The 12,150-nt window shown below is 35.8% G+C and overlaps 2 long non-coding RNA genes across 2 annotated transcripts in view; one reads left to right on the plus strand and one right to left on the minus strand.

Moving 5' to 3' along the window:
* LOC147824329 (uncharacterized) overlaps positions 1 to 12,150 on the minus strand; it is a 161,579-nt gene that overhangs the window by 35,374 nt on the left and 114,055 nt on the right. The window lies entirely within an intron of this gene.
* Positions 1 to 12,150, plus strand: part of LOC110350253 (uncharacterized) — a 55,565-nt gene that overhangs the window by 8,218 nt on the left and 35,197 nt on the right. The window lies entirely within an intron of this gene.

The raw sequence follows: 12,150 nt of genomic DNA on the forward strand, positions 1-12,150 counted from the left end.
TTAGACTTTGCCCCCTCCCATTTCACCCAATAAGACCCTGGTTCCAAATATAGGCCATGGCATCAAAATTGTCATACTTGTGTGTATGAATATGTTATAAGAATATAGTTTCTTTCTTCTGCTCTCACTAGTAGTGAGAACATACCCCATGCTGCAAACGAAGAATTGACATTAATCACAAGTCATTTTTATAACTTCAATATGCTTTTAATTTTGAGTTTCTATCATTGTGCTATTATACATGTTTAAACAAAAATTATGCAAACATTTTTCCTAGAACTCTGTAAAGTGACAATATAGATTTAGATGGCAGATACACATAGCAATTTTTAAAAGGATTTTAACAAGATAAATAAGAGATTTATATGTACACACATTAGCCTTTTTTAAAAAGTAAATTTGACATTTGGGTATATTTACTGTTCTAAGAATACCTTCTGGTGAATCAAATTTTCTTTGCCTCGTCACAGCTTTCCATCATTGGCCACTGCAGCCTGGAAAGCATCCCAAATATTCAAGTCTGTTCTTCATCTCAATTCCCTGTCTGCTTATTCAAGATGAGAATCCAGGAACAGAAATAACTCAGGAAAATAGCAGGGGAAGTGTATTTATCAGCAGGAAGCTAAGGAAAGCACATTCATGGATCAGCCTCTTTTAAGTCAGCAAAAATGCAGCTCTTCCCTATACCACACTCCAAGCATAGAGGGAAATTGACAGTGCTGAGAAAAATATTAAACTTTTAAACAGATGTCAAAATGATTTTTCTATACAAATAACGTCTTCTGTATTAACTGTGTTAGTCACCATTCTTGGGCACAATGCTAATGCTAAAACAGAAATTCCAATTCTTTAAAGAGATTAACTAGCTGATTAAAAAGCTGAATAAAAGCTTTAGTTATTTCTAGAATTCATATTAGCATCATCAGCACTATCAAAATGTGATTTTAGTAGTCCTTACTGATCATCATCTATCTCAGTAACTTCTTCGAAGTTCCTCGGGGACAGAGAGAATGAGCAGCATGAGGAATTCCCCATGTCCCACATCTCAGAAAACTCTACTTTCAAGCTTTTCTTTGCTCACTGGTCAAAGATCAATAAAGCTTCTCTGAAAAAGGGAGTAGAAGGTAAGGAGAAGGGAAGCCAATTATGAGGTTGTGGTTGTGTTAGGATTTGGGTGGGATGGTTTCAGAGGCAAGGGTCTGTTTTGAACTGGCTATGCTAGAAATCTGGGGCAACTTGATGATTGCTTATCTTAATTTTTATCTAGGAGGTAGGAAAAACCAATGAGGCTGGAGTATCATTATGGAAGGAGTAGTTGTCATTCTTGTTATCTGAGCAAGTAATGTTTCAGCATTCTGTGACTGCTAAATTGGAATTTCTCTTGGAATGATTATAGAAAGCAGAGTGGTCTTTCTATCGTTTGGTTCAATCACAGTCATGGGAAATCCTTGTCTTATGTTGCTATTCTGTGAAATATTTATGTCCAGTGAGAGAACACCATCCCCTAGCTGGAAGCAACTAGAGCAGCTACCAGCTGTAAGCTGTCAAGATTGCCTTTTGTAAAAAATGACTTTATTGAGGTACAACTGACATGCAAACTCTATATATTTAAAGTGTAGAATTTGATAGATTTTGACACCCCTACACATTGAAACCATCACCATCATTAAGATTGTGACTATATCTATCACTTTTACGAGTTCCTTGTTGACCTGCTGTCAGACTCCTCTACCTTATTTCTCTATCCATCCAGAAGAAACTATTGATATAATTTCTGTCACTAAAGAATACATTTTCCAGAGTAACATAAATAGAATCTTCTAATATGTACCCTTTGAGGGGCTTCTTTCGGTAATCATGTTTATTTTGATCCATACATGTTGTGTGTATTAACTGCAAATTCCTATTTATTGGTAAATAGTATTCCATTGTATGGACATACCACACTTATTTATTTATTTGGCTGTTGAAAGCTATTTTAGTTGTCTCCGGTTTGGGGATATTACAAATAAAGCAGGTATGAACATTTTTGCCTAAGACTTCAAGCATGTTTTCATTTCTCTTGACGTGGGATATGGTAGATATATGTAGAAATTTTTATGAAACTGCTGGAATTCTTTTATCTTTAACTTTTTGAGTTTTGTATCTTTTGTCTTAGAAAAAAAGTTTCCAGTACTAGGAATGTGTGGTGGGGAGCAGGTTGGCATTTAAAAACCACCCTTCTAGCTAAACCATTTTGTTGATGAATGAGATAACAAAGACCACAAGAATATATTAATACTAATAAGAAGAGATCAATTTCAGCACTAAATCCTCAGTTTTTTAGTCTTCAAGATGATTATATTCCTCTGTGGAATAGAAGAAACCCAACAATCAAATTAGAATATTTGTGTTTATACTTCAGGAGGCTTCATCTCATTCTCTATGTTATGCTTTACTTTATTTCAAAAGATCTTTCTCTCCATTATCTTTATCATTATCCTTGGTCAGATTTCCACAACCATATATATGTGCAGATTTTTGGAATATCATTCTTCCTTGGGTCTATGCTATCACTATTTCTCTTTTCTCTGTATAATGATAAAAGATTAATTTCCTGTCACTGCTCTCTTCTTATTCTGTTGAATTCAATCTCTTCTGTCTAGCTTTGAATGCCATCTTTCACTGAGATCACTGATCATGCCACTCTTGAACTTATCTATTCTCTATGCTCCTTAATCTACCCAATGTTCCAAGACATCTTCTCTTCATTGTTACATCTTTCATTTCATTCATTTTTTGAAATTCTTCTAAAATATACATACCCATAAAACTAGACAATTGTTAAACAATAATGAATTATATAGTAAATATAAACAAAGCACAAAAAATTTTAACAGTATAATCAAGAATATTTTTCCAAAACTAAATTGATGTTGGTTTTAATGAAAATAGACAGATATATGTGACTATTTCCTTACTTTTGTTTAGTTGGTTGTTTTGATATTGAGAATGATGAATAATCTTGTCTCATTGTTATTTTTACTAATGCAGTTTTTCAACTTTAAAACTCATCTAATTTTATACCACCAATCCTTTACTTTGATGGCATAATCAATTTAATACTGCACTATAACATTTAATACTGAGATCTGCAAATACAGTATTGCAAGTTTGCTATTTACTTTTTTTTTGGTACTGGTGATCAAACTCAGGACCTTGCACTTGAGAGGCAGGCGCAGTTCCACTGACCTAAATCCCCGGCCCTGCTATTTACTATTTTTGCCTTTTTCTTACATATAAAAAGTAATTTCACCATTAATTCCGTGGTACTGTGAATGTAGTCCTGGCTTTAGTAACTTGTACTCCTTTTGTTCAATGAGACTCATACTCTGAGCAGTACTTGATGATTCAGTTTTCTATTTAAACCATTGTGAAAAGCCCTTCATGCAGCATTCACTAATACATTTGGCCTTTACTTGTGAATAGGAACCATTACCAATTTTGATTCCTGGAATTCTTTGACAATATTTACTAATGAAGTAGTTACTGGATGATCAAGGTTAAATCTTTTTATGTTTAGAGTGCCAGTGCATTGAAACTTTCAATTTGTTCCCCAAAAGGGTCTTATTCTCTACCCCTCAGTAATATGACTAAAACAATAGGAGTCTAGAAACCTTAGGATGCAAAATGTTTACCAGGTATTGCTTTCTATAGTATAGTTGACAAACAGAATTTTGTCAAAATCATCTCACTGTTCATTTCATAGAAGGAAGAAATAGAACAAAGAAAATCACAGCAGATAATAGACAAATAAGAAAAACCTTCCTCCTCTTCTCCTGGGGCCTTCCCACCTAGTCCCTCTACTGGGTGGGTAGCAAATAAATTTAGACACATGATGAATTTATTTTTCCATTTATCAAAGAGCTATTTGCATTCTTCGTAAATCCCTACATTGCAAAGAATATGACTGTGTGATTTCCAAGATTCTCTTTGCTTTCTCTACAGATAATAACGTCCATTGTGCTCAGCAGTCCTGGATAATGTGATTCTAGGTTCAGAGCAACAAATGAGAGGCTGAAAAATCCTTAGTGATTACACTATTTATATAATTCTAGAGGAAGTCACCCATCTAATAAATAAAATGAGGTTATAAGGCAGAATAGAGTGTCCAAGAGAGCAAACACAACAGAAAATAGAGAAAACAAGAGGTGTATGAGAAGAAAATGAGAAACTCCCCTAGAGAGAAAAAATGAGAAAAAGAGATAAGATACCAACCTAAGAAGAGGGTGAATATTCTCTTTATGGAGGCAGTGGAAATATTCCATTTAGTTCAAGTAATATAATTTGTAGTACTTTTAGTTAATACCTTTGAAATATGAAGTCATTTAAGAACACTAATTATAGAGTTTTCATTGGTAAATATTCACTAATAGTGTTCACAGCATTAAATTAAATTTCATTAAGGCTAAATTGCTAGTTTTCCATAGATCTGATATGTGGGAATCTTTTGTGGGTTACTACATTTATGATTTTTTTTTAAAACCAAACTCTGATGTTACTCAGGCTTCACCAGTTAGTGTCTTTTTTCTGTTTACAGGATATAATCCAGGATACTATACCATATTTTATTTAATTGTCACTTATCCTTAGTCTCTTCTGGTCTATGACAGTATTGAGGTCTTTTTTTATGATCTTGAGAACTTTAAAAACTAGTAGTCAGCTATTTTGTAGACTACCCTTGAATTTGAATTTGTCTTACAATTGGACTGAGGTTACAGATTTGGGATGGCAGGGATTTTAAAGATATTAAGTATTCTTCTCATCATATCATGTCAAGCTGTATACTTATTAGCTTGTTCAATAACCTATGTATATCTTATGGATTCATATATTGTGTAGTTAGAGTTATTTTTTTGTAAACTGTCAATTATGTGTCAAGGTTTTTGCTGTTGTTACAATGGTCCTCTATATAGACCACAGTGGAGATGATAGCTTTTTATCCCTTGAATTGCTTTTGTACCTTAAAAAAAAAATCAATTTAGACCTCCATTCTGGACAAGATACAGTAGCACAGTTCCATTTTCTCCTCCCCATTCCCACTAAATACAGTTATGAACCCTGGAAATAATGCAAGAGAAGACCAAAAAGGAAAAATCCTTAAACGTGGTAAGAAGGCAAACTAGTTTGTTACCCTGGGACTGGAAAAGGAACACAGTGGCAGGCTATCTTGCATTCCTACATTCAACAGAAGAATCTGACCCAGACCCAGCATTTTTTGATCTCTAAACTAAGAAGTCAGCTTTGAATTGAATGGGAGCCCCTAAAATGACACCAGATTAGCATAGCACTAGTGTCCAGAAGGCTTGGTGAGAGGCCTTCTAACAATAAGCAGTCACACCAGTACTTTCCTTCCCCATTGGGTCTCAGCTTTTCTTCTCCCACTGAGTTACTAAGGCAGAACTGGCAAGAGGGTTTTGCCACAAGTGGCCAGGCCCAAGAAGCCTCTTCATTCCCTTGGGCCTGAGATTCTCCTCAATGGCACTGAATCAACTCGGGACATTGGCAAAAGGTACCATCATAACAAATCCCCAGCCAAAGAAAATTTTTGTCTCTGTGGCCGGAGAATCTCCTCTCTACTCCCCACCAAGAGTCAGTCCAGCCCAGTCTGGCAAACTCCTTTTTTTTCAAGCAGCAACACCAAGCACCATTAGGAACTCCAGGAGTACCAGGTGAAACAACAAACCAAAAAGATACTGCAAAGGCTCCAAAATAGAAGTGTCATTGGATAACAGCCCACAAAAATAGATTAGGATCTGCATGCTGACCTTAAAATAGTGACTGGCTGCTGAAGTAACAGGTTTGCATGGAGCTCATATTCTGCTAACATAATAGACAAAATTTTAGCATACAATAGAAAATCACCAATCATTCCAATTACCACTTAATGTGATAAGACTATGTGCTAATGTCAACACTGAGACAAATCAGTCATGAAAATACTTTAACAATTACAATTTTTTCTTAAAATAAGTAAATATCAGGAAATCTGAACAAATAAGAAAAAGTTATAAAAAGAATGAAATGGAAATTACGTAACTGAAAAATGCAGTAACAAAAACAATTTGCTGGATGAGTCCAATAATAAAGAGATGACAGAGAATACAGTCCAATCAGTGAACATGAGGACAGATCACTAGCATTCACCTAACCTAAGCAAAAGGGACAAAACAAAGTATGAATACACCCAGAATACACCCAGGAAACTGTAGGACAAAAACAAAATATCCGAAGTTTATATCATCAGAGGCCCAGAAAGAGAAAAGGAGAGATTAAGCTAAAAGAGTGATGAAATTAGGCTGACAATGTCCTTAATTTGTCAAAAGGCACAAACCTACAGATTCAAGAAGCAGAGTGACCACAAAAAGGATAAACTCAAAGATATCTATGCCAGGACATAGGCTCAAGATTTATATTGAGATTCTTGGAAAGATTGTCCTTCCTTCATTGAATTGCCTTTATGTCTTTGAAAAAACTAGTTGAGGTTCTCTAAGCTGTGACCGGCTAGGTGAGACAAGCAACTTGAAGATCCATGGCCGTCCCAGGCCCCGCCCATGCCACAGTGAGGTCCACCTCCAAGGTCCAGTCCCCCCCCACCACCACAGTGCGCCTATAGCCTTCTGGCTTTTCTGCTGCCTGGTCACACAATACAGAGGCACAGGAGATTATAAAGACCCTTGTCCTGAGCGCCACAAGATAGAGCAGAAGTCAGTAACAGAAAGAGGGCTTCTCAGGCTCCTCGATGAAAACTGAAGCTCAGCGGAAATGTAAAAAGAATCTCTATAATAAAGGCACATGAGACCACTGTACTTGGTCTGCTGCTGACTTGCTGAGATTCATTGACTCGTATATGCACACAGATTCCTACGTTACCTAGTGTGACAGCAGAGACATACCCTGGAGGCCCATAATTTCTATTGCTATTTGCAAAAAAGGAAAAAAAAATTTTTTCTATTTTTAATTCTTAATTTTTACTTTTTTCTACTCTTCAAAGTTTTACTTTCCTTTCTTTTCTTTCTTTTTTCTCTCTCTCTCTCTCTCTCTCTCTCATTCTCTCACTGTCCCACATTGCTCCTCATCTCCCCATTTGTTCCTTTCTGCACTGAATTCAGATTTCTCCCTTATTATTCTTTTCTTCTCTTTTTCTTTCTCTTGATTATCATTAGGTTTAAAGGAAAGTAAATTCGGTATCTAGCCTCCCTGTTGCTGTTAGGTGATTCTATTCACATCTTTGTTCTTTCATTCTGCCTTTTTCTCTTGCCTTTAACAACTTCTTAGAGTTTGTGTGATCTTTCTGTGTCTTCTGGACTCACTGCTAATCTTACCTGTTCTTGCTACCTGTCCTTCCCTACCCAACTCGTTGTAACTCCCCACCCCAAAGGGGAAAGATGCTATATTGAAGAGTTTATTCATTATAAACTTATGTTGGGTTGGTCCTCGGTTTTAATTTAACTCACATAGTTAAAAGTGATAGATTAATAACTACCACAAATTGTCATTTTCTAAGCTGTGCTTGATGCTATGGTATTGCTGATTATGTCATTTGGGCTGACATGTTATGATTGATCTAATTAGTTTTCCTTCCTGGTATAAGGAAAATAAAATAGCCTCAGAATCATTAGAGTCTCCAAACCCAAACACAAGCTATAGCTGGAAGACACCTCTGAAAAGCAATCATTCCACAAGGGTTTTAAACACAAGCAACAAAGATACCTACATTAAGGAATTTTGAAATATCAACCCAGGAATTAAACCAAGGACAGTACCAAAAAACAAATGAGAAGACACTTAAGCAAGGCACAAAGGCAGGCTTCCATGCCACAAAAAGGAAATTGTGGGGGAAATGAGGTGGAAAAGTCTGATAAGCAACCACTTGGACACCCTGAACTGAGAGCACAGGAAGTAACAAAGCAGATGCATGCGGCTCTAGAAAAATTCAAAACAGAAATAATCTCCCAGATAAATACAGACATGGTGAGCAGAGTGAAAGACATGATTAGAAGCTCTAGAGCAGAAACATATAAGAAAATAGATGAGATCAGAAACATGCTGGAAGCCATGAATGCCCAGCATAAGAAAGAAATGGAAAACATGAAACAGATTCAAACAGATATTCAGGAGATTAAAAACTCCATTGAAAGCATGCAGAGCAGACTTAGAGAATCTGAAGACAGAATATCAGATATAGAAGACAGGATGGTGGTTAAGGACCATGAGAACAGAGATTTCTTAAAGATAGTAAGGGACCACGAGAAATCAATCCAACAGCTGCTAGATGATGCAAAGAAAGAATAACATAAGACTCATAGGAGTCCACAAGAAAACAGGAGAAAGTACAATTGACATAGAAAAACTGTTCACAGAAGTAATAGTAGATAACTTCCCAGACAGAGGTAGAGAATTGGAAGTACAGATAAGTGAGGCATGTAGAACTCCAACCAGCCATGACCAAAAAACGTCTACACCTAATCATATAATAGTCAAGATCCCAGAAACCCAACAGAAGAACAAAATTCTACAGGCAGTTAGAGAAAAGAAACAAATCACCTGCAAAGTAAAGCCCATCAGAATCATGGCAGATTTCTCAACACAAAGCCTCAAATCAAGGAGAAACTTGAGTGAAGTGTTTCAAGGCCTAAAAGAAAATAACTTCCAACCTAAACTGTTGTATCCAGCAAAATTATCTTTCAAAATCGATGGGGAATTAGATACTTCCATGAAAAAGAACACTTGAGAAATTTCATGAACACCAAATCAGCACTCCAAACAATTTTAAGCAATATCTTAGAAAAAGACATTGAAGGTCACAACTCCATGAGGCCCAGCAGAGAGAAGCCACCATGCAAGGTAAGACACTAAAGTGAAAGGGGGGAAAATAAGAAATAAAAGAGCCAACAACAATAAAACATCATGACAAGGGTGAGTCAATATCTGTCAGTTATAACTATCAATGTTAATGGCCTCAATTCACCAATCAAAAGAAATAGACTGACAGAATGGATTAAGAAGCAAAATCCAGCAATATGTTGTATACAAGAAACACACCTAACTCAAAAGGAAATCCATAGACTGAAAGTAAAAGGATGGAAAACAGTTCTCCATGCAACGGGAACCCAGAAAAAAGCAGGTGTGGCAATCTTATTTCCAGACAAAGTAGATTTCAAACCAAAACTAATTAAGTGAGACAAAGATGGTCACTACATCCTTGTGAAGGGAACAATCCAAGAGGAAGAGATGACAATCCTAAATATATATGCACCAAATACGAATGCCAAAAACTATACAAAACAAATATTAATGGACATAAAAAACCAAATAAGCACTAATACAATTGTAGTGGGGGACCTCAACATCCTCTATCACAAATAGACAGATCAACTAGAAAAAAATTAACAATGAAATTCTAGAACAGAATCAAGCTGTTGAACAAATGGACTTAATAGATGTTTACAGAGTGTTCCACCCCACAAAATAAGAATACACATTCTTTTCAGTTGCACACGGGTCATTCTCCAAAATAGACCACATCCTAGCTCATAGGACATATCTAAATAAATGTAAAAGAATCAAAGTTATCCTCTGTATATTATCAGACCATAGTGCAATACAATTGGAGATCAATAACATAAGAAACCACAAAACACCCACAAACACATGGAAATTGAACAACACCCTCCTGAACAACCAATGGGTGACAGAGGAAATTAAAGAAGAAATTAGACAGTTTCTATAAGTAAATGATAATGCCAGTACAACATACAGGAATCTGTGGGACACAATGAAAGCAGTTTTATGAGGGAAATTAGGACAACAGAGAGAACTCAGTTAAATAACCTAATGCAGAACCTCAAGCTCCTAGAAAAAGAAGAGCATAACAAACCCAAAGCTCATACAAGAAAAGAAATTATAAAGATCAGAGCAGAAATCAATGCAATGGAGACTAAGAGAACGATACAAAAAAATCAATGGATCAAAGAGTTGGTTTTTTGAAAGAATAAATAAAATCAATAAACCGTTAGCCAACCTTATCAATAAAAGGAAAGAAAAGGCTCAAATCCATGCAATTAAGAAGGAAAAAGGTGAAGCCACAACAAATCTAGCAGAAATCCAGAGAATCATCAATATCTACTTTGAGAACCTGTACTCTAATAAAACGGAAAACACAGAAGAAATGGACAGATACCTAGTTACATACAAATTGCCAAAGTTAAATGAAGAAGATACAGAAATTCTAAATACCCCAATAACAATGAGTGAAATTGAAAATGCAATAAAAAACTTACCAACAAAGAAAAGCCCAGGTCCTGATGGCTTCACTGCTGAATTCTACAAGACATTTAAAGAAGAACTATCACCATTACTCTTTAAACTCATCAAGGAAATTGGAAGGGAAGCAAGGCTTTCAAATTCATTCCTGGAAAGAAGTGTTACTTTGATCTCAAAACCAGGGAAAGACCCAACTCATAAAGAGAACTATAGACAAATCTCCCTAATGAACATAGATGCAAAAATCCTCAACAAGATAATGGCAAACAGAATACAGAGTGTCATCAAGAAGATCATACACCCTGACCAAGTTGGATTTATCCCAGGGATGCAAGGATGGTTCAACATCCATAAATCAATAAATGTAATACACTATATTAACAGAGTCAAGGACAAAAACCACATGATCATCTCAATAGATGCAGAAAAAGCATTTGACAAAATCCAACACCCATTCATGATAAAAACGCCACAGAAAATTGGAATAAGAGGTCTTTATCTCAACCTGATTAAGGCTATCTATGAAAAACCAACAGCCAACATCATATAAATGGTCAAAACTGAAAACTTTCACACTAAAATAAGGAACAAGACAAGGATGCCCACTGTCACCACTCCTGTTCAATATTGTTCTGGAAACTTTAGCCATAGCAATTAGAAAAGAGAAAGAAATAAAAGGAATAAAGATAGGAAAGGAAGAAGTGAAACTCATTATTTGCTGATGATATGATACTTTACATAGAAGGTCCAAAAAACTCAGTCAAACGTCTTCTAGACCTAATTGACAGATTCAGTAGAGTACCTGGATACAAGGTCAACACTCAAAAAACAATAGCCTTCTTACATACAAATAGCAGACTCATTGAGAGAGAAATTCAGGAAATACTTCCTTTTACAATTGCATCTAAAAAAATGAAATATCTAGGAATCAATCTAACAAAGGAAGCAAAAGACCTCTACACTGAAAACTACAGCTCTCTGAAAAAGGAGATCTAAGAGGGTATAAGAAAATGGAAAGATTTCCCTTGTTCCTGAGTAGGAAGAACCAATATAGTGAAAATGACCATACTTCCAAAACTACTATATAGATCCAATGCAATGCTGATTGAAATTCCAACAATATACTTCACAGAACTAGAGAAAACAATCCAAAAATTCATTTGGAAGCAGAAGAAACCTAGAATAGCAAAAGCAATTCTGGGCAACAGAGACATGGCTGGGGGGTCTCACAATCCCCAAATTGAAACTATACTACAAATCTACTGTAATAAAAACAGCATGGTACTGGCAAAGAAACAGACCTGAAGATCAGTGGAATAGATTAGAAGATGCAGAAACAAGTCCAGACATACTCAGCCACCTCATCTTTGACAAAGGAGCCAACCACCCTCATTGGAGGAAAGATAGCCTATTTAATAAATGGTGTTGGAAAAACTGGATTTCAACCTGCCAAAGATGGAAACTAGACCCATACCTATCACTGAGCACTAAACCAAGATCAAAGTGAATTAAAGATCTAAATTTTAAGTTCAAAACACTAAACTTCCTGGAAAATCAGTTAGGTAGAACTCTTGATGACATTGGCATAGGAAAAGACTTTATGAACAAATCTTCAGTAGCACAGGAGCTAGCACAAAGAATTAACAACTGTGATCTCCTCATATTAAAAAGATCCTTCACTGCAAGAGAAACTACCAACAGAGCTAAGAGACAACCTACAATGTGGGAAGAAATATTTAGCAGCTGTACCTCAGACAAAGGTCTACTGTCGAGAATACATAAGAACTGAAAAAAATCAGACCCCTCAAATTCAAAGACCCAATTCAAAAATGGGCATCCAAAATG

Source organism: Heterocephalus glaber, unplaced genomic scaffold, assembly GCF_053883595.1.
Source record: "Heterocephalus glaber isolate CG9 unplaced genomic scaffold, H.glaber_assembly_v1.0 deba00001547, whole genome shotgun sequence".
Classification (NCBI taxonomy): Eukaryota; Metazoa; Chordata; class Mammalia; order Rodentia; family Bathyergidae; genus Heterocephalus; species Heterocephalus glaber.